Below are 22,270 nucleotides of genomic sequence, written 5' to 3' on the forward strand. Positions count from 1 at the left end.
GGGCAAGTCACTTAACCCCAATTGCCTCACTACAAAAAACAAATGATGCACCTTTTCAGGTGCTAAAGAATGAGCCTCACAGAGAGGGTAAGGGAGAGACCCCGGCTCTCGCCTCATGCCAATGACGTTTGAGAATGGTGCCAGAGATATCTCTGAAGTCAAGATGGGTCAGTCAGTCCCATAACAAGGAATGAAGGAATTCAGATGGAAGGTACCCATGCTTCTCTGACACTCAGAGAGAGTACTCGCCCTACAGCATTAGAGAATGGAAATAAGTGGGCCTGGGGTTCAACGCCCCAATCGCCCTGGGCCTGTTTCCTCATCTAGAAAAAGATAGGGGGCAGCTAGGTGGCAGAGTATTTAAAGCACCGGCCCTGGATTCAGGAGGAACTGAGCTCTAATCCCGCCTCAGACACTTGACACTTACTAGCTGTGTGACCTTGGGCAAGTCACTTAACCCCAACTGGCTCACCAAGAAAAAAAGAAAGGAAGGAAGGAAGGAAGGAAGGAAGGAAGGAAGGAAGGAAGGAAGGAAGGAAGGAAGGAAGGAAAAGATAGGGTTGGACTGGAACGTTTTTGAGGTCACCTTCAGCTCCAGATTTATGACCTACAAGCTCCTTCATTAGGGCTGCATGGATTCTGAGAGATGCAGAGGAAGATGCCCCAGGCCCCCGAGGAGACCCTCAGTGGAGGATGAACCAGAATCCCCCAGGAGGAAAAGACATGGGGAGCTGGGGTGTGCACCAGGGGCAGGAGGGAGGGCCCACATAGCAGGGTTCTGTCATTGTGCCACTGTGTGGGAAAAGGTCTGCTCTCACTGTCACCCATAAAGGAGGCTGTGAAACAAAGGAAGAGATGCCACCGAGGCCTGTCTCTTGTTCCTTTGAAGGGAAGGGGCAGCACCTCAGCTGTCTGCTCCCTCTCCCCGCCCTGGGAGCCCCCAAGGCCCCCCCACAGAACTGGGGAAAAGGTAGACAGACAGCAGGGCTGTGGCCAAAGGGAGGCCTCCCCAAGTGCCCTCCCTCTTCTCCATCTGTCTGTCCCTCCCATCCCTCCATCCACCCATCCCCCAGCATGAGAGCAGGAGGGAAAGGAGGGATGGAGAGCCAGGTTAATTCTTCCGGTTCAGCTGAAGCCGTTTGACCTTGCTCCTCGCTCTTATTCTTCTTTTTGTTCTGAAGTCATCTGGGCACGAGATGGATGTGACATATGATGGCAGCTGACGGAGGGGGAGGGTCGGGAGGGAGGGTCGGGGAGGGCAGTGCTTGTCTCCCTGGGCCAGGAAGCATCTATACTTATAAACACATGGAGACACACACACACACACACACACACACACACCCTCCTGCTGCTGCTGCAAAGGGCTGAGACCCTCGGGCAGTCTGCTTGGCAGAGCAGGATCTGTGCTTGTTTAGCGGAGGAGAGAGGGGAGGAGGGGACAGAGCCCAGAAAGCGCTACCTGCTACCGTTCTCTCTTTAAAATCTGTTGTCGCTGGGCTTTTGTTTTTCCATCACCTTCCCATCTAAATATAGCCCTCCCCCCTCCACCCCTCCTTTCTCTGTGCCTAGGAACATCTCAGGGTGTGTGTGTGTGTGTGTGTGTGTGTGTGTGTGTGAGAGAGAAGGGACAGGCAAGATGCTAGCTTAGATGGGGGGACAGAAAAACAGGCCCCCCCATCCCACCCTAAGCTGGGATCAGTCTAAGGAGAAGGGAGAACAATGGGAAAAAGACATCCCTGCCAGATGCCCATCGGATGCTTGCCAGCTCTGAGCTAGCAGACAATGCCCCCCCCACCCCAGCCGGGCACACTGGAGCCCCAGGGAGCTTCCCGGGCCCACTGGCTGCCTCTTCTCTGAGATGGGGTAGCCTATGTCCCAAGGCTGGCCTCCCCACCCTGCCCCCACCCCCAGGGTAATGGTGATGATAACAATACTCTAGCATTTACCCAGCATGCTACTCTGGCCAAGCACTGAACATGTAAGCCCATGTGAGGCTCACAGCAGCCCTACGAGGTGGGTGTTATTAGAAGCACACCGCTAGGAAGTATAGGAAGCAGAATTTGAATTCAGGTCTTCCCAATGCCAACTGCAGCGCTGCATTCACAGCAACCCTTGGCTTCCTCATAAAGCAACTGTCAAGGCCCCGGTCAACCATCCTGCACCAGGAAGTGCCAGGGAAGCAAGAGCAAAGCATCACTGATCCCAGAGGTGACCTTAGGGCATTTCAAGGGAACCGTGGCAAAGCGGCTTGGCCGGTGGTCTGAGGCAGGAAAGAACAGGAGGGCCGCGCTCCTTCCTTGACCCTGCCACTTGCTGGCAGCGAGGTGACTGCAGGCAAGTCATCTGCCTTCTGCCTCAATCCCCTCATCTGTAAAGTGGGCCCAATAACCCTCGTACCACCCAGCTCAGAAGGTTCTTGTGAGGATCGGCAGGAGCATCAGCAGACCACAGATTTAGAACCAGGAGGGACCTCAGAGGCTTTGAGGACAGCACCTCTGCTCTTCAGACAAGATAACGGATGCCTAGAGAGAAGTGAGGCTGCCTGTCCAGCGTTGCCTAGTGATGGAAAGGGCCCTTGGTGGGGGGGTCTCCTGGGCTCTCAGGGCTCCAGTAATGCTGAAGTTCTAGGGAGCAGAGAAGGTGCAAATCTGTTTCCATGGAGGGAGCTCCCTGTCCAAAGCAATGACAGAAGCTCCCTATCCGTAGCACAGGCCCAGTCCACGAAAAAGAAAATTACTAGACTGGAAACTCCCCGAAGGCAGGGACTGGGTGTTATTTCATCCCTTTCAAGAAAAGCTTCTCCCATGGTAAGCAGTCAGGGAAGTATTTGCCAAATGGGTGTATCACTGGGCCTGTGCCAGTGTGTGTGTGTGTGTGTGTGTGTGTGTGAGTGTAGGTGTATGTTGGGGTTGCATGTTGGTACATATATGTATGTATGGTATGTGTGAGTAGATGTATGGGTGGGGGTGGGAGCGCATACAGGTACGTGTGGAGAGACAGGGTCAGCACACAAGGGCAGACAACAACAAACTCTGTGAGTGCCTCCTGAGCCTGAGGCCGGCAGCACAGCACACCCCCGGCCCTTTGCTCCGTACCCTGTAGGTGATCTATAAGGGGAGACCAGTTCTCATTGGAAGGCACCCGCCCTCTGTCAAGCTCCTCAGTGAATCTGTCACCACATTCTATCATTCAAAAGGTCTCTTGGGGGGCAGCTAGATGGCGCAGTGGTAAAGCACCGGCCCTGAATTCAGGAGAACCTGAGTTCAAATCCGGCCTCAGACACTTGACACTTACTAGCTGTGTGACCCTGGGCAAGTCACTTAACCCCCATTGCCCAGCAAAAAAAACCACCAAAAAACAAAAAACAAAAAAAAAAGGTCTCTTGGACCACAGATGCCCCTTCCTATCTCCACTGCCAATTCCCACCACTGGATTAGCATTTTTCTATAGGAACAATGTCCTAATTGGTTTCCCTGCCTTTTGTCCCATCCCTAGTCCTAATACATCCTGACAAAACAATCTTCCTAAAGTGATCCTTTCAGACTCCTCTCCATCTACTGAGCCCCTATCATCCTTCAGGACCCCAACTCGACTCTGACCTCCTCCAAGGAGCCCCCCCTTACCCCTCGAGATCCCTCCGGGGATGGTGGCCTCCTCTGTGCCCCTCCACACTAAGCGTACCATGCATTTGGCCCCGGCTTGAGCCCGAGTTGGACTCTTTCCAGCCGGTTCCGGGCTATGGGCCTTGTCTATCAGCAGGAGGGACAGCTAGCCATGAGCAGAGAGTCTCAGGACAAGCAAGCCAGCCTCATGGCCCCTCCGGTCTTCCACAAGATTGACCATGACCCTGAAGAAGCAGGAGAGCCTCCGGAGAGATCTGCTGAGTGCCTGGTGTCAGGATGTGACCCTGGCAACACTAGTCCATGCCCAGCTCCAGTGACGTCATGGGTGTCATTCCTATGCTGCCTTCCCCCTCTCTATTCCCGCAGCTGTCCCATGTGTAAGACACAGTGGAGAGGGAGTGGGCTGCCCTGAACCAGCTGGCCCATGACAGGGATCAAAGGAGCAACAAGGGACCTCTGAGGTCATCTAGGCCAACCCCCTTATTTGACACTGGAAGAATCTGAGGCCCAGAGAAGTCAGCTACTTGTCCTGGGTGTCTCAGGTGGGACTCAAACCCAGGTCTTCCTGGGGCCAGCTCCAGGGCTCTATCCCCGCTGCCTCTTCAAGGGTCAGTCTGCAGACAAAGAAGGGGGTAGGATCCCAAAAAGTTGGGGTAGGAAGGGATTTCAGAGGTCAACAGACCTAACCTCTTCACTTCATGCAGAAGGAGAAACTGAGGCCTAAGGAGGTAAAATAACAGCCCTGCAGAAAGAGGAGGCAGACATAAGGGCCCTCTGTCTGTGCCCATACTGGCCTCCAAGGACCACCCGGGGCACTCCTGCCCCCCTCCCCATCAAAGCTCCTTGTTATTCCCTCTGGGGGTAATACATTACCAGGGGGCACAGGGAAGCACAGGGCATTTTGAGCCACAAGATCTGGGTTAGAATCCAGCTTCTGTTACTCCTTGCTTTGGTTTGGGCAAATCAATTCTCTCTGGGCCTCAGTTTCCTCACCTGTAAAGAAAGGGCCGAGGGGCAGCTAGTTGGCACAGTGGATAGAGCACCAGCTCTGGATTCAGAAGGACCTGAGTTCAAATCTGGTCTCAGACACTTAACACTTACTAGCTGTATGACCCTGGGCAAGTCACTTGACCCCAACTGCCTCACCAAAAAAAAAAAAAAAAAAGGGCCGAGGTGTCTGTGGTCCCCTGCAGTCCCTGTGACTTCATCCAGCACAGGTAGACTGTGTCAGCCATCTGATCACATCACTGTCTGCCCTAATTCACGAGTCTGAGACGCCTTCATCTGGGGAGGGAGGGAGGTACGTGGACCTTGGGGGAGAACCTGGAGGCTTCTGCAGCCTGCATTCAGCCTACCTTTCCAGGCTGATTATCAATCCCCACCCTCCATGGACTCTACATGTTCCGGCCAAATGGGTCCATCTGCTGTTCCTCATATGGGACGATTGATCTCTGACCTATGAACTTTTGTACCTGCAGGGACTGACACGCATTCCCTCTTCAGCTCCCCAGCACAATGCCCACCTGCCGTCAAAGCTCAGCCCAGGTGCCAACTCTGACAAAAACCCCAGCATAGCCCCTTCCCATGACTACTTTGTACAGATTGGACTTGCTAGCCCATGTTGCTTTAGCGCCCCTCCCCCGCCGAAAGGAAGCCTCTTGAAGGCAGGACGGGCTTCATTCCTGCATCTCTTTCTGCTCCCCTGTGTAGCACTAGGGAGTGAGGAAAGGACGACACACAGAAGGGCACTGGGAGGTGCCCAGAGACCCAGACTTTTGTTCCAACCCTGACTCACCCCTACGCTCCTCCTGTGTAAAATGAGGGGACAGGAGGCCCTCTCTAAGGTTCAGGTCCATCCGTGTCAGCTCCCTGAGGACAAGGGATGTTTGTACCTCTCTTATACATGGGACAGAGCTTAGCAGAGGCCTTGGCACATAGCAAGTACTAACTAAAGGCCCGTTGGCTGACCGGGATAACCGAGCGAGGAAGGTTGAAGGGGTGCTGCAAGGAGGCAGGCTTGGCTATCTCTCTATGACAGTGTCTGCCCAGCAGCTGGGGCCTGGAGAGCTACAGTCCTTAGCACCCTCAGTCACAGGATGCCTGGGGGAGGGGTAGAAGAGGGGCTGACAGTGTGGGGGCCGAGAGACAAGGAGCCTACAGCCCTGGCTTGCTGAAGACCCAGGAGTTCTTCCCTGGGTAAAAATAGCTTCAGTCCCGAGCTGAATGAGCAATTCCGGGCCAGCCCCTCCGGATGGGCCAGGCTCAAGGTCTGTCCCTTAAAATATTCATTAAGCCGCCTCCTGCCTTCCCTTTTAATGGGCAGGCTGCTCTCCCAGGGATCAATCACATGCTAAATGCTGGTTTGAGTCTTCGTCCAAGCTCCCTTAAAGGGCCAGCTCTGGATAAAGGGCTGGCAGCAAGAAGAATGGAACACTCTCCAGGCCAGGAAGGAAGAGATCTTTTAGCTGTGAGGCAGGGACACCATTAGACAGCCCTCCGGCTGCTGAGCAGATGTCCCAAATGCCCACTCTGGTCAGCTGGGAAGGCACAGACCCAGATGTGCCAAGGAAGGCTTTTTACATGGGGTCTGGCCACCTCTCCATCTCCGGGAACAACTGGGCTGTCAGTCCCAGGATCTTCCACTCCCCCGACCCAAACAGGTGAATGGATGGGGTCATATGACTCAGACATTCACAAAAACCATTCATTTTTCAAAAGGTATTTTTCCTCCCAAGGAGTAGTTAAAGAGCTGATTCATAAGCCAGAAAGTCACAGAATGTCAGAATTGGAAGGGATCTTAACAACTGGTTCATCTAATCCCCTTGTGTTTTCACAGAGGGGGAAACTGAGGCACAGAAAGATTAAGTGACTGGCAAGGGGCAGAGTGTGAGTTAGCAGTAAAACCAAGAGGAGAACCCAAGACCTCTGAATTCTTCTTCATCTCCAGGAAGGGAGATCCAGAAGTTAATCCAGTAAGAGCCCCAAATAAATAAATCAATCAATCAACCAAGCTGAACCATTTAAGGAACGCTTCAGGTAATGGTCCAAGGAAGGCACCCTGGGAGATATGAAGATGACTAAGACATAGCCCCTGCTCTCTCCGGCTCTACCGTAATCTCTGAGTCACAGCCCCACATGGGGAAGTAGGAGGAGGTCAAGGCTGGGGATGACTGATCCTACTGCACACAGGCTGGGGGTGGGGAGGGACAGTAAGTCATTGAGAGTGTCTTGGATGACTTCTGGATACCGGATGGGCTCCATTACTGGACACAGAGGTCTGGTGAGTGGAGAGAGAACATGGAAGACCCAGGTTTAAATCTCAGCTCTGACACTCACTACCTGTGTGACTCTGGGCCAGTCATTTCTCAGCCTCAGATAGGAGTGCCTTGCCCAGTCACACGACTAGAAAAGCGTCTAAGTGTCCTTGGTTCTGTGTTTCACTCTATCCACGCTGGCTGGGGAGACAGGACACACACAAAAAGCAATAACAAACTGTGCTCACCCTGTGAGTGGTTAGGTCAGAGAAGGGCCGGTGTAGTCAAGGAAGGCTGCCTGGAGGAGAGAGAACTTGGCAACGTTCCCACTGAAGGGAGGCCCTGCTGGCAAAAGCTACTGCACCAGCTCAGCTGATCTCAGTTACCTCACACTTGTTTTTAATCTAAGCTACCAAGCAATCACAGGAACTCTTAAGGGAAGGAGGAAATGGGAACAAGTCTGGCTCCCTGCACCTTCAGCCCCAACCACCCTCTGAGGGGGGCTCTCAGAGCTTTTGGTCATGTCAGCTATCCCAAAGTCAGGACCGGGAGGGTGGATAATGTCAACAGGGAACAACCCACAGCCCCAGAGTTGGGGAGGAACCTGGACCAGAGTGTGGAGCAGGAAGGTATGGGGATAGAAGTTCCAGATGTACAGTTCTGGATTCAAAATCCTGGCTCTGCCACATACTAACTGTGAGTGTGGGCAAGCTCCCTTCTCTGGGCCTCAGGTTCTAATGAGAAAGATGGACTAAGTCAGATCTAAGCTCCTCGAGAGAAGGGGATTGTTTCATTATTGTGCTTTGTACCCGGCCCCTGTCCTGACTGGAAAGTGCTGCACATGGTCAGTGGCCATCTAGGCTGGCTTGAGCTGAATTAGCCTCTGGCCATCTCTGTATTTTTGTTTTGTTTTGTTTTGTTTTTGCAGGGCAATGAGGGTTAAGTGACTTGCCCAGGGTCACACAGCTAGTAAGTGTCAAGTGTCTGAGGCTGAATTTGAACTCAGGTACTCCTGAACCCAGGGCTGGTGCTTTACCACTGCGCCATCTAGCTGCCCCCCTCTGGCCATCTCTGAAACTTCATGCCCTCTGTGTCTCCACTGTCTGCTTCTGTCTGGACCCATGATCAGGCAACGCTACCACTGCTCCTGAAAAGAATGGGATGATCTTCTCCCCCTGGCTCCAGTCGCCTTGTCTGCAACTTTCCAAACCAAAATGTCCCGCCCTGGCCACCGTTTCCCTCTAGGTGTTGTTTCTCTTTATTAAAATATGAGATCTTGGAGGGAAGAGACAGCTTTCCATTTTGGATTTTCATTTTCTGCTTAGCACATAGTAAATTCTCCTAAAGTGTTTTTTTTCTCATTCATTCTTTATTCATCCACTCAGTCTGGCCCTTGGCATACATTAGGTGCTTAATAAATGCTTGTTAATTGACTGATTAGACGGTCTCCAAGGTCCCATGAAGCTCCACATATATGATGCGATGGTCCAGACAGCAAAACACAGACAAGATTTCCCTAATTTCCTTTTCTTTCCATCCTACCTCTCCCACCACCAAAGTTTCAGACACACCTGAGAGCTGTTAGCCTCTGTGAACTGACCTCATCATCACGGCCACCATCCCCTTTCTCACTTTAGTTGGGGCCTGGGAGAGAAGCCCACACTGGAAGCTCAGTCTCCTCAGGCCAGTCTTTTGATTCCTTCAGTTCAAATCCAGGGGCCCTGCCCACCCCTGCCCTACCTACCGCCTGCTCCTCAGCGCCTTGCTCCTCAAGGTCCTGAGTCTGCTCCTCTCAGGGTTTGGGGGCCATCCCAGCCCCAGAGGATTTCAGCATTCCAGGCCTGAGGGACAGCCAGAGAGAAGGCCAGGAGCCAAGAGGTCGAGTGTCTTTGTGGAACAGCCAGGAGCCCAGTGTCACCGAAATGAAGAGTATGGGGAGAAAGATGTAAGAAGACTGGAAAGGTAGGAGGAGGTAGGTTATGAAAGGCTTTAAATGTCAAATAGCATTTTTGGGGGGTGGGGCAATGAGGGTTAAGTGACTTGCCCAGGGTCACACAGCTAGTAAGTGTCAAGTGTCTGAAAGCAGATTTGCACTCAGGTCCTCCTGAATCCACTGCGCCACCTAGCTGCCCCCTCAAATAGCATTTTGGTTTTGATCCTGGAGGCAAGAGGGAGCTACTGCAATTTACTGAATAGGGTTGGGGTGATCAGACTTGTGTTTTAGGAAAATCACCTTAGTGCCTGAATGGAGGATGGACTGGAGCGGAAAGAGATTGAAGGAAGGCAAACTACCCCTCCCCCTCCACCCCCAGCAGCTATTGTAATCATCCCGGCATGAGGTGATGAGGATCTGTACTAGGATAGGGGGCAGTGTTAGAGAAGAGAAGGGGCTGAGTTCGAGATGCTGCAAAGGTGAGATCAAAGGGTCTTAGCAACATCTTGGATTTGGGCACTGAGAGAGAGAGAGAATGAGGAGTCCAGAATGAGTGCACAGTCGTAGGCCTGGAGGACTGAGGGAATGGTGTTTTGAGGTGATTTAATGGTGATCTGAGGCAGCAAAGATAGATTTGAGAATCATCAGCATAGAGTTGGTAAGTCCATGGGAGCTGATGAGATCTCCAAGTGATGTAATAGAGAAGGAGAAGAGGACCCAGGCCAGATCCCTGGGGCACAATGACAGTTAGAAAGCATGATCTGGAGGAGGATCCGGCAGAGAAGACAAGAACCAGCAAAGAGAAGTGTCCCCAAAACCCATTGAGACGTGTCAAGGAGGAGAGAATGAGCAACTGTGCCTGAGGCCGAAGAGAGGTCAAAGAGGGTGAAGAAGGAGAAAAGGCCGCTGGGATTGGCAACTAAGAGAGATCACTCGTCACTTGGGAGAGAGGAGTTTTGGTGGAATGATGAGATCAGAAGCCAGACTGTAAGCGGTAAGAAGAGAGTGAGGGGCAGCTAGGTGGCGTAGTGGATAGAACACTGGCCCTGGAGTCAGGAGGACCTGAGTTCAAATCCGGCTTCAGACACTTAACACTTACTAGCTATGTGACCCTGGGCAAGTCACTTAACCACAATTGCCTTACCCCCCAAAAAAAAAAGAAAAAAGAAGAGAGTGAGAGGAGGGAAAGCGGAGATGCCTATTAGAGATATTGTATCATACACATCTATTGTAGACATCGTGACCTTTCAAGTTTCACTAAAAAGGGCAGAAGAGATATGGGACTGTGGTTAGCAGGGATGGAAGGATCAAATGAGGAGGCTGGTAGAGACCTGGGCATTTGGTAGACAATAGAGAAGCGGCCAGGAGACAGGGAGATGGAAGATGAGTGAGATGATGGAAAAGGGGACAATTTGGCAGAAGACTACTTGTCAAGAATGGAAGAGCAGTTGGGGCAGCTAGGTGGCGCAGTGGATAGAGCACTGGCCCTGGAGTCAGGAGTACCGGAGTTCGAGTCTGGCCTCAGACACTTAACACTAACTGTGTGACCCTGGGCAAGTCACTTAACCCCAATTGCCTCACTAAAAAAAAAAAAAAGAATGGAAGAGCAGTATGGGATGGACTAGAATAGTTGTTGACATCCCTTGCAAGCCTTCAGTTCTACAATTTTGCCTTCAGTGCTCCTCTCGATCACTTGCATCTTGTAGAATCGATCCCTGGATTCCTTCGAAGGAATCGGCACAAGAGCTACCTCCTCCAAGAAGCTGTTTGCTCACCCCGGTCCTGTCTCCCCCAGAAGTTACATTGTATGTGTGTTATGTGTACTTTTCAGCATGGATTAACAGTTAAAAAGCTGGCCTTGGAGCTGGGAAGACCTGGCTTCCAGTCCTGCCTCTGACACATCCGGCCTGTGTTATCTTGGACAAGTTACTTAATTTCCTTGTGCCAAAGGCAATGCTATAAGCCTATAGATCGCTAAGAAGCTGCTGAGCTGCTTTGGAAGAGGGAGTTCCTTCTGCTAATGACATCCCAGGTCCAGTCCCACTTCCTGCTCCTACGACCTCCCAATAGAGGGATAGAAGCCCCTTGAGGGCAGGGCCTCCTTAGGTCAATCATTTAGTAAACACCTATAATGTTCTTAGGCACTAAGCCGGAGATACAAAGAAAGGTAAAAACCAGTATTTGCCATCAAAACCTTACTGGATCCGCCTAAGAAATAGACAATGGCTGGAGGGCAATCTGAGAGGGGAAGGAAGGAACCCACACCTGAAGGGATGAGGAAAGGCCTTTTAGAAGAAAGGGGGACTTGAGTTAAGTCTTCAAGCAAGCCTTTGTATCCCCTCAGGACTAGCACACTGCTAGGCACATGGAAGGCACTTAAATCATTGTTGTTGTTGTTGTTAAGTTGTGTAAGACTCTTCGTGACCCCATTTGGGGTTTTCTTGGCAAAGAGACTGGAGTGGTTTGCCATTTCCTTCTCCAGCTCATTTGACAGATGAGGAAATGAAGGCAAACAGGGTGAAGTGACTTGCCCAGGGTCACACAGCCAGGAAGTGTCTGAGGCCAGATTTGAACTCAGGAAGATGACATTTCAAAGGGAGGATTTATCTGCCTCCCCCAGTGCTGTCGGCCCATCAAAGCCTAGCCCCAAGTTGCAGCCCTGAATGATGCCTCTAGCTCTGGTGTGCTATTACCCACTTGGGCACTTGTCACCCTCTCACTTCACGGCAGCCCAGGAGCTCCTGGAGAGCATGAGGCATCACACAGATTTCTCGCCTCTTGCCCAAGGCACAGACTGGCACAAGGACAGGGCACATGGAAGCTGTTCCATAAGTATTTGTTGGGTGAAAGGCCGGTCTCTCCGCTGCCTCCTCCGACACTTCACTACCTGTGGTGATCACTCTGGTACCTCTCACACTCCAACCCCAGGGACCTGGCGGATCCTCACATCGACTCACTTGGCAAAAGCCTTTTCTGAGGCAGCTTGAGACAGTGGACCTAGGTTCAAACCCTACCACTCCCTGTGCACCCTTATCTGTAAGGATCGAGAAGGCTGAACTAGATGGTGCCTCTAAAGGTCTCCTCTGGGTCTCAGTCTATGGTTCTATGAACTCCTTAATTAGACGGTTAGCTCCCTGAGGGCAGCCTTAATGCCAGATTCTTTGGAATCCTCCAAATGGCCAAATGGCAAAGTAGGAAGCAGGCAGAATAATAGGATACCAAGGACAGCAGGATAATTGATTTTCTTTGTAACTCCACCCATGTTATTTCACATACTTAAAACATGCTGGGAACAGTTAGGTGGCGCAGTGGATAGAGCGCTGGCCCTGGAGTCAGGAGGACCTGAGTTCAAATCCGGCTTCAGACACTTAACACTTACTAGCTGTGTGACCCTGGGCAAGTCACTTAACCACAATTGCCTCACCAAAAAACAAAACAAAAACAAAACACACACATGCTGAGAATTGGTCCATAGGCTTTACCTGACAATGCCAAAGGGCTCTAAGATACAAAAGGCAAGAACTCCTGAACTAGTCCATCTCACCCCCTCATCACAGGACTTGGAAAAGGCCTCACAGGGGCAGCGAGGTGGCGCAGTGGATAGAGCACGGGCCCTGGAGTCAGGAGGACCTGAGTTCAAATCCGACCTCAGACACTTAACACTTACTAGCTGTGTGACCCTGGGCAAGTCACTTAACCCCAATTGCCTCACTAAAAAAAAAAAAAAAACTTAAAAAAGAAAAGGCCTCACAGATCACCCAGTTCAATCCCCTCTTTTTACAGGTGGGGAAACTGAGACCCAGAAGGTGAAGTGACTTGCCCAGGGACTATGTGAAAGATGGATCTGGCCCCAGGTCCTTGGCCTCCAAACCCAATGCTCTTGCCCACGGCACCACAGCACCTCCGTTTTATGGATGAAAAGCGTGAAGTCCAGAGAAGGGAAGGGAGATGCTGGCGGCCCGCCGGCCAACAAGTGGCAGATTTGGGACTCAAGCCCACCCTCCCAACTTCAGTCCTATGTGCTTGTGCTCAGTATAACTTCACCTGGTCTTTAAGCTGTAGGTAACATAATAGATCACTCCCCCATAAGAATCCCCTAAGCCATGGGGGGGGGGGAGGGCGGGGCCTGTATACCACAAAAAAGCACTCCTCCTTTTTTCTTCACAGGAAGCCCTGTGGTCTGGTGGTGAAATGAGGAAAAAAGAGTCTGGTGGCCATGCCTGGTAACCTGAGCAAGAACTAGGCCAACTAGCGAGGGGCCTCTTAATGTCAATGAGTTCTCCTAATGACTCGACTCTGCCGCTAGACCTCAAGGCCACACTGAGCCTGGATAAGCCCAGCTTGGAGATGGGCTCAATGCTCAGGTATAACACAGGGGATGGCGGGGGAGGGAAGAGGGATGGAGAAGTGATGGGAAACCCAATAATATCAAAGTCTGCTTCGGTCTGGAGGCTGACCTTGTTTCTCTCAGATCTGCAAGGTTTGCGGAATCCCTGAGTGTTTCTAGGTCCCCTGGGGCCCCAAATACAAACTGAGGCATCTTGGTTGCTGAATGAAGCAGTTCCTCCCTTTCCTCCCATCCCCTTTCTTAGAGAAATGGTATTGGGGCAGGGGAAGACTAGGGGAATAATGACAGGGGGAGTTTGGAGGAGCAAAACTGGCTTTTAAACTTGATAAAAATCAATACTGCTCAGATTCAGACCCTCTTGCCTTTGAGGTACCGAGGAACTCCACGGCCAGACTGTTGGCACAGTCAGCTGTGGGTAGAGTGGGTAGAGAAGGTAATCAATCCCCTATGTTATGAGGACTTCCTGGAAAGCCATTCATCCCTTGCTATCCCATTTGGAGGTCCAAAATGGCCCAGTCTCTCAATGTATTCTTTTTTTTTTCCTGGTGAGGCAATTGGGGTTAAGTGACTTGCCCAGGGTCACATAGCTAGTAAGTGTTAAGTGTCTGAGGCCATATTTGAACTCAGGTCCTCCTGACTCCAGGGCCGGTGCTCTATCCACTGTGCCACCTAGCTGCCCCTTCTCAATGTATTCTTGAAGCATTTCTCTGGTTTCTAAGCTCTTATTTTTTTCAATGAAACCAACAGTAGAATCTTATATTTAGAACTGGGAGGGGGATCTTGGGGCTCAGCTGGCCTCATCATAATCTGAAGAGCAAGGTTTGAACCCAGGTCTTCTGATTCAAAATGTAATGAATGTGGGAACCAGTAAGAATGCTGTGGGTTCTAATACTGACTCTGATACTTACTAGCTGTGTGACTCTCCAAGAGTTTACGTTCCTGGGCCTTAGATTCTTCAGCTAGAAAAGGAAAGGTCTGGGTGCCATGATCTCTAAGGTTCTTTTCAATTAGCAATCTAGGATCTTTCCTGAAGGAAGCTCATACACTCAGCTTCACTCCCACTCTGATATCGGAGACTTTGAGATTTTACTTATAAGAAGAAAGAGAGGAGCAGGAAGGCACCTGGAAATTGGGGGAACACTGAATGGGGAGAGAAATGCCCAAAACAGGGGGAGTGGGAGCACTAGAAACTATGGTTTCATGGGCCTCTGCAGTCTTTTAAAAAAATAAATTTGCATTGACATCCCTTGTTTTTACATCCCCAACATCTTCCAGTCTCTCCTCCCAGAAAGGCTTTATATCATCCTTTATAACAAAGAAGAAAAGAGAAGAATAAAGTTGAGTAAAAATGACCAACCTGACATTACACATGCAGTGTTCCATACCCATAGTCCCCTACCCTGTCAAAAAAGGGAAGAAAAATCACCTCTAATCTTATCCATCCCCCTCACCATGCCACAACAATTCTGATCTTCCATGTGTATAACTAATGCCTTGTCATTTTCAACCCTTGTTGATTGGCTGAGGACCAGATCCCTTGGTTGCCCACTCCTGTACTAGACAGTCCTATCGAGGAGGCGAGAGAAGGATCAGAGAGAGAAAGGAGCCTGCTCACAGGAAGTTCACATTCTGATCGGGAGGGCAAGACTCAAATAGTGGAAATAGACAAACCAAACAAAAGGAAAAACAAATCCATTGCAGGACACAAGACAAGAACACAAGCAATCGATTTTATGACCAAGTTGGTGAAACTAGCTAACTGCTATAGAAATTCCAAGGAGGAAGTGAGGAATGGGAGCTGAAGTTCCAGGAGAAGGCTTCATGGGGGGGGGGGGGAGCCTGAGCTACACTTTGCACGATGGGAAGGATTTGGCCAGCCAGCAGGAGGGAGGGCATGAAAAGAGGAGACAACTCAAACAAGATTTGAAATGAGCACGGCATCTATAGGGACACCATGCCCTCTGCCAGTGTCACTGTGGATTGCCAGTCTGAGTGGGCCATAGACTGAGGCTGTGAATGGGATCTGGGCTCTGGCCATGAAGGTCCATTCCTTCAGCACCTGTATTCTGTCGGACAGTTCCCAGGCAGCAGCTTGAAAGGAAAGGGGGAGGGAAATGGTTATGATAGGAACTGGTCTTGGAGCCAAGGATGGGAATTTCCTGTCCAAATCACCCTTGATGGGGGTTCTGGCTCCCTCTCCTTTGATAGCTTTCATATGCCAAGTCTTCTTCAGGACTGTGAGGGGGAATGAGGAGACAAGAGGCTTGAGTCCACCCTTATTTCTACACAGGCCCACCTGCAGTGCTCTCAACCAACTTTGGACGTTCGTCCTAACAGTCACATTCTTTTGGGTCAGCCAAGGAAGATGACAGATGGACCAAGATGGGGCTGAGACAGGGCTGGGCAGTATCTATGGTCTAGGTAGTCAGGGAATGTCACCCAATGTACCTACGGTTTGTTTCTTTCTCAACTTTTCTTCTCCTATTCCCCTTCCCCTCCTTGGGTCTTAACTAATCAGCAGCTCACAGGGGGAAAGGCCTTCAGGGCTGACCCTTAGGCTGAGGGCAAAGGGTTACTTCCTTCTCCATCCCCAAGCTCCATTGTTACTGATGGAAGTCTTAGAACTGTGCTGTTGACTGGATCCACTTCAAATTCCTATCTCTGAGGCCCTTGCTGACAGTAATCCTCATATTCATTTCTCAATTTCCCAAAATGCTGTTCCAGAGCTTTTCCATTGTCCTGGAAGGAAGCCCACTTCTGCCCTACAAGTTTCTCACAGATAACCTCACCCACTGAAAAGATGCACACCACTCTCAACTCTTCCCCGACCCCAAATCTTTCTCTACCTTCACCCAGCCTGTCTTACTTCCCTGCTCTGTCCAAAGAAGAGGATACCCCCTCCCCATTTTCCCCAAAGCTAGCTGCCTCTCTTTCTCTAGGCTCAATCAATTATCCTCTCGATCACTTCCTAGCAGTCTCCCTGGCTTTAGCGATGTCTCCCATCCATTCTATATTCTGTTACCAGATTAATTTGCCTAAAACAATAGTTTTGAGCATGTTACTTTCCTGTTCTAAAACCTTCAATGGCTCCTCATTCACTACTGAATGAAGTCCAAATTCCTTAGCCAGCTATTTGAGACCCTCCGTACTGTTGTCCCAGTCCAACTTCCTAGATTTATTTGCTATCGTTCCTCTACAAGGACCCTCCAGTGAAGCTCAACTTGACTACCAGTCATTAGGTCATTTCATGCCTTGCATCCTCCCCTGAGCCAAACACACACTCACACATGTGCAGAGTTCCCTTCAGATAAAAGGTCATTCTTCTATCTCTACCCAGCACAATCCCTACTTCTCCTTTTTTTTTTTTTTTTTTGGTGAGGCAATTGGGGTTAAGTGACTTGCCCAGGGTCACACAGCTAGTAAGTGTTAAGTGTCTAAGGCCGGATTTGAACTCAGGTCCTCCTGACTCCAGGGCCCATGCTCTATCCACTGCACCACCTAGCTGCCCCTCCTACTTCTCCTTTAAGGACCAGCTCAATTGCTGCTTTTTCCAGAAAGTTTTCCCTGATTTCCCCTCAAGTATAATTCCTCATCATTTTCCCTCCATAGAACACAGATCTCTCTCTCTCTCTCTCTCTCTCTCTCTCTCTCTCTCTCTCTCTCTCTCTCTCTCTCTCTCACACACACACACACAGCATTGCAATTATTTGGGCTATTTCTATATTATTTCCCCTACTAAATTCATTGATAGCAGAGGATGTATTATCTTTTAATTAGTCCCCTTGTCCTTCTCCCTTGCAGTCTAGAATGGTATTTGACATAGCAGTAAGTGTTTTGTTTTTTCTAAATCAATGAACTAACTTGATTTCCTTGGGGTTAAGAAAGGGCAGTGAGACAACCCAGAAGCTGCCTTTTCAGGAAGCAGGGTCAAGTGTGCATGTTCTGGGGGTGGGAGTGGGGGGTGAAGGGCTTTATAGATTGGACAGAACCAATAGCAGGGGAAAAGAATACTTCTTCACCTTCAGCTTCCCCACCTTCAGGGGAAAAGTCCAATACAGACCAGCACCAGGAATCCTGTGTGTTTGCTCCTTCATAAAAAGCGAGCCCAATTCACAAGCTCATAGACCTAGCCCTGAAAGAGGCTGGGGGAAGGGGGCATGTCTTCTTGCAAGTTTCTATTGGGATTTACTGAGCACCCATTGTGTTCCGGGAGGACAAGGGAGAGACAAGAAAAGGAGACCAAACCCCAGACGAGCCCCGCTGAGGAAGGAGTTCTCACATCCAGAACAGGTCCCATGACCACGTAGTCTACAAATGCCACACTGAGAGCCACAGGCAGTAAATGCAAGAGATGCTCAGAGGACAGGGGCAGCCAGAGAAGGCTTCCTGGATGAAGCTGCATCCTCTTTGGCAGAAAAAAAAAGAGGGAGGGAGAGCCGGTTTTCTCTTCCTCCGGTTTCCTTCCCTTCCATAAACCCATAAACTTGTGTCTAAAGCTCTACATCTCTAAAAGGCAGCAGACATGAGATAATAAAAGCAAGCTCTGGCAGGGCTGGAAGTGGGTTTCCCTTCACTCACCTCCAGCGGCAAAGTCCTTCTCTCTCCCTCAGGGCTGTCACTGACAAGCCCTGGGAACCGTGGAGAGCTGGATGTCTGGCTCTCCCTCGCCTCTGCCTGGCCACTTCAGGGCTTTTCTTTTCTGACTTCCCTATTCATGCCAAGAAGGAATACACGCCCGGGGTTCTCTGCAGGGCAAGACCAGAGCGGAAACTGAGCCTGATGCCTCCCCGGCCGGTGCCATGGCCCCCCTCCTTCCTTCGCCCCTCCTCCTCCCCCCTTCCTGAGGATCTGCCTCCACACCATCACCCATCTCCAAGGGGGAGGCAGGGGGGAGAAGAGAGAGGGGAAGAGGAGAGAGGGAAAGGGAATAAGAGAGAGGAAGGGGAGTAGAGGGGGGAGAGAGAAAGAGGGAAGAGGGAAGGAGAGAGGGAGGGGGAGAGAGGGAGTGAGAGAGAAGGGGAGTGGAGGGGGAGAGAGAAAGGGGGAAGAGGGAAGGAGAGAGGGGGAGAGGGGGAGGGGAAGAGGAAGAGGGAGTGAGAGAGAAGGGGAGTGGAGAGGGAAAGGGAGAGAAAGAGGGAGGGAGAGAGGGAGGAAGGGGGAGCAGAGGCAGGGAGAGAGAAGTGGGGGGGAAAGACAGGGGGAGGAGAGAGGGGTTGCTGGGGACACCCCCCCAACCAAGGCCAGCATCTCCCCCTCCCCCCAGCTCTCAGTCCAGTTGCCCAACCCTACAAAGTGACCGAGATCCAGATGTTGTCCATTTGTGAGCCACAAAGAGGGAACGCCCCCTCAGTCCTCTGAGGTAGCAGGGAGCTCCCCTGGGACAGCCAGAGGTCAGAGGTCAAGACAGCCATGAGGGCATGAATTAAATCAAGACACTTCCTCTGAGCAGCAGAGCCAGGCTAGGGCCCCTAAGGTCGGTCTCTAAGTGGGAATGCTCATTAAAATAAGGGCACCTTCAGCAGAGGGCTTCCTGGCAGTGCCTTCCTGCCTTGCCCATTGAAGTTCAGTCACATCTTGAACTAGAAGCCAGTGGAGCAGGATTTTTTTCATTGGAATCGACTTTTAAGAGGAAGAAAGAGGGAAATCAGGAAGCAGACCAGGTGAAGGCAGGCCTTTATTTCAGGGGGTTTCCGTTCCCCCTGAGCCAGAAAAAACAATACCTCCCCTCCATCTCTACCACCAGACCTGGTGTGGGAGAACCGAGGCTCAGAGAGGTCGAATTCAAGGTTCTACCAGCCGGCTCCTCTGGGCACTAAGATGCCACCGGAGGTCACCAGATGACTAAAGCAGGGAGGTGGAATTAGATGGTGTGGGGAGATTTTTTAGTTAAACATCAACAACAGTTTTAGATTCACTTAGTGTCCCAGAATAGCCAGTGAAACCCCACTGTGTGCTCTGAGCCCTAGCATTTATACTGAGCTTTAAGGTTTGCCATGTACTCCTAGGGTCTTATTGACATTAATCCTCCTTCATGTTCTCCTCTGGCCCAGCTGAAGTTCCTCAGCTCCTTCCATCTCCTTCATTTATGTCTGTGCATAAGCCTGGGATATATTCATTCTCATTCTCTCTCTCTCTCTCTCTCTCTCTCTCTCTCTCTTCTTCTCCTTCTTCTTCTTCTTCTTCTCTACTTCCCCCTTCTCTCCTCCTCCTCCTCCTTCTTCTCTCTCTCCCTCTCCCCCTATTCCTCTGCCCTCTCAATTTCCCTCTCTCCTCATTTCTTCTTCTAATCTCTTGCTCCCTTTGAGATCCATCTCGGAGGTGCTCTCCATCAAGGCATCAAGGGGCTCTTCCTGATTTGCCTTCTGGAAATTGTAGGTGTTTTGTATTTGCATCTCTGTGTCCTCACCCCCCCCAATCCCCTCCAGTTGAAAGTAAGCTTCTTGTTCCAGTAGGGCTTTCACCTCTAACTGTATTCTCAGCACCTAGCACAGAGTAGTAGGGACAACCTGGTATACAGCAGGAGCTCAATAAATGCTTGCTGAATTGAATGAATATCTTTCTCCCTCCTCTGCCACACTGAGTCCAGTTCACACACTCAAGTATTACTGAGTAGTCACTATGTGTCCACTCCCACAGAACACTGATGATGCCTCTCCATGACCTCCCAGACTCAGGGGTTGGAGTCTTTAATGAAAGGTTTCCCCTCTCCAGGGACAAAAGTCAGTGGGGGGGGGGGGGGGCTGGGAGGGTGGAGAACAGGGACAAAACACACAAGATGAGTGGGAGGAGGCTGAAGGAAAGGAAGAGGACAGTGCGGTATGCCAGACTTCACTTGGACCATTTCTATCCGCCTCGCTCAATTAGCTGGGACCCGAGTCAAAGGGACAGGGACTCACACTAACATTCATCCAGAGCTCCGGAAGAAAGACCTCCCCAGGGCTCCAGGCTTTCCAAGTGCCTGCCCTAAAACAACATGGTCCAAACAGAAGGTTGAGGACACCGCTCCTCACCCCTGCCTCCTCCAGGTTTGGCCACCTAGCTCAAGAATCCTATAGGAAGAATGTCAATCTAAGGTCAGCCTTTGCTGATGGGGATATTTCAGGGCCGGTGGACCTTGTTTCTCCCCTCCAGGAGAGGAGTATGGGAAAGAGATCTAAAGAGCCTCCAGTCTCACCCCAACCCCTTTTAAATCCCAGGCCAGGGTCCTTGTTTCAGCACTCATACCCATCATCCAAAAGGAGGAGAAACATTGTTCTCAGGAAGATAGTGTTTGAGGAGAGAGGTGTGAGCCTGTTCACGAGTGAAGCCAAAGCCAGTGAGCCTCCTATAAAACCTCCCACACCTTTGTCCTTCTCTCCATGCGGGCTACAACAGAAGCTTCACTTTACAAAAGGGGGGGGGGGGTCAGTATGCTTTGAGACAGTTGCCAACTCTCAACTCTTTAAACCGAGACCTTTATGAGAGTCCAGGTGACGCCCAAACCAGGCACAGTTCAATTCCTCCTCCCTTCTCTCACACATTTCTTCCCCTCTGCACCCCCCCCCCAATATCTGGCAATTTAAACTAATTTTAACATTAACTCAAGCGAAAGGACGTTTAGATGGGCTAGGCAGAGGAAAGAGATATGGGTCATGAGGTCACCCAGCAGAGAGGGAGTTGAATCATCTGGGATGCCAACCTCTCTCCACCGTGGAAACAAACCACCGGGATGCCTTAGAGAAAGGGTTGGAGAGGAGATGGGCACATCATTAATAGAGGAAATAGTGGCAAATGGAAGCCCTGCGGCTTCATCAACCGTAGTGGGGACGGATGAAGCCAACTCTCCCCTCTACAGTCACCTGTGTCTGAGCCCCATAGGGCAGGACTCCAGTCTCAGCTCACCTATTGTCCCAACAGTGCTTGCTCCGGGGCCCCTCCCCTCGATCCCCCTCAGCTGCTTCCCAGGCCAGGGAAATCTTAGCCCATTGAGAAGGGGATGGGGGGCGGGGAGGCAAGAGAACAGCTTGAACCGAAATCCATAAGAAGGTGAGCACCCATTGATGTCTAGGGTGGTCTGGATGACCGCCCATGGCTTTTCCCAGAGCGCTGCTGCCAAGAGCCTCCCCTTCCTCCCCCCCACCACACATACCATCATCGCCCAGGGGCTACACCGCTCCCTGCGTGTATCAATTTGGCTGCTTTAGGGGAAGTGGTGTCCCGATGTTGCCAGCCCCCCCCAGACTCCCTGATTCGAAAAACTGGGGGGCTAAATCGACTCTCCCAAGGACGCCAGATCACCCAATCATCAGCGATCACGCACCCCCGCGATTGTAGGGGGGGAGGGGGGGAGCTAGCTGCGTCCCCCTGCTCTCCGTGGCCTCCCCCTGGTAAGGAAGGGGGCACAAGGAGACACAGACACAGGCAGGCGACAGGGACCAAAGGGGGGGCATTCGGGCACAAACCCTCCGCTGCGGTCCGGGGAAATCCAACACAAAAGCCGGCCCCGAGGGAGCCCGGGGGACGGGGGGCGGGGGGAGAGACCGAGCCGGGGCCCTCGTGCCTCCCCTAGGCTGCCAGGGAGCCGCCAGAGCTTGGGCACCCGGGCGCCGGCGCCCGGGCCGGGGCCGGGGGGTGCCTACCTCCACGCGCGCAGCTGCAGCAGTCGTGGGCCGGGCGCCGCGGGCGACTCACGGGCGGCTCACGGGGCTCATGATGGGGGGCGCTGGGGGGGAGAAGCTGCGGCTCCCCTGGGTCCGCAGGCTCGGCTGGCTCGGGCGCCCAGGCTGCAGGAAGGCGCCGGCGGCCGCGCTGGAGCCAGGGCCGGGCTGGGCAGAGCTCCGGGGGCCCGGCGCCCCTCGCCCCTCGCTGCCCTCCCGCCTGGAGCGCGCCTCTCCTCCTCCGGCCGGCGTGAGCGGCACACGCGCGGGAGCCCCGCCTCGCGCCCCCTCTCCCTCCGCTGGGTGCGAGGGGAATGGAAGGAGGGGGCGGGGGAGGAGGAGGAGGAGAAGGAGGGGAGGAGGGAGGGAGAAGGGGAGGAGGGAGGGAGAAGGGGAGGAGGAGGGGGAGGGGAGAGGGAGGGCGCGCGCCGCGCAGCCCCAGCCCCCGGGGATCCTTAAAGGGGCCCGCGGCGGCG

General features: G+C 51.9%; 1 protein-coding gene across 2 annotated transcripts in view; it reads right to left on the reverse strand.

The window, feature by feature from the left end:
• The window catches only part of SH2B2 (SH2B adaptor protein 2), a 66,784-nt gene extending 44,877 nt beyond the window's left edge, over window positions 1–21,907 (reverse strand). For both annotated transcript variants that reach the window (XM_043964390.1, XM_043964389.1), the window contains exon 1: window positions 21,777–21,907. The gene's annotated coding sequence lies outside the window, so the exon portion shown is untranslated. The remainder of the gene's footprint in view (window positions 1–21,776) is intronic.
• Between the last annotated feature and the right edge of the window lie 363 nt (window positions 21,908–22,270).

Source organism: Dromiciops gliroides, chromosome 4, assembly GCF_019393635.1.
Source record: "Dromiciops gliroides isolate mDroGli1 chromosome 4, mDroGli1.pri, whole genome shotgun sequence".
Lineage (NCBI taxonomy): Eukaryota > Metazoa > Chordata > Mammalia > Microbiotheria > Microbiotheriidae > Dromiciops > Dromiciops gliroides.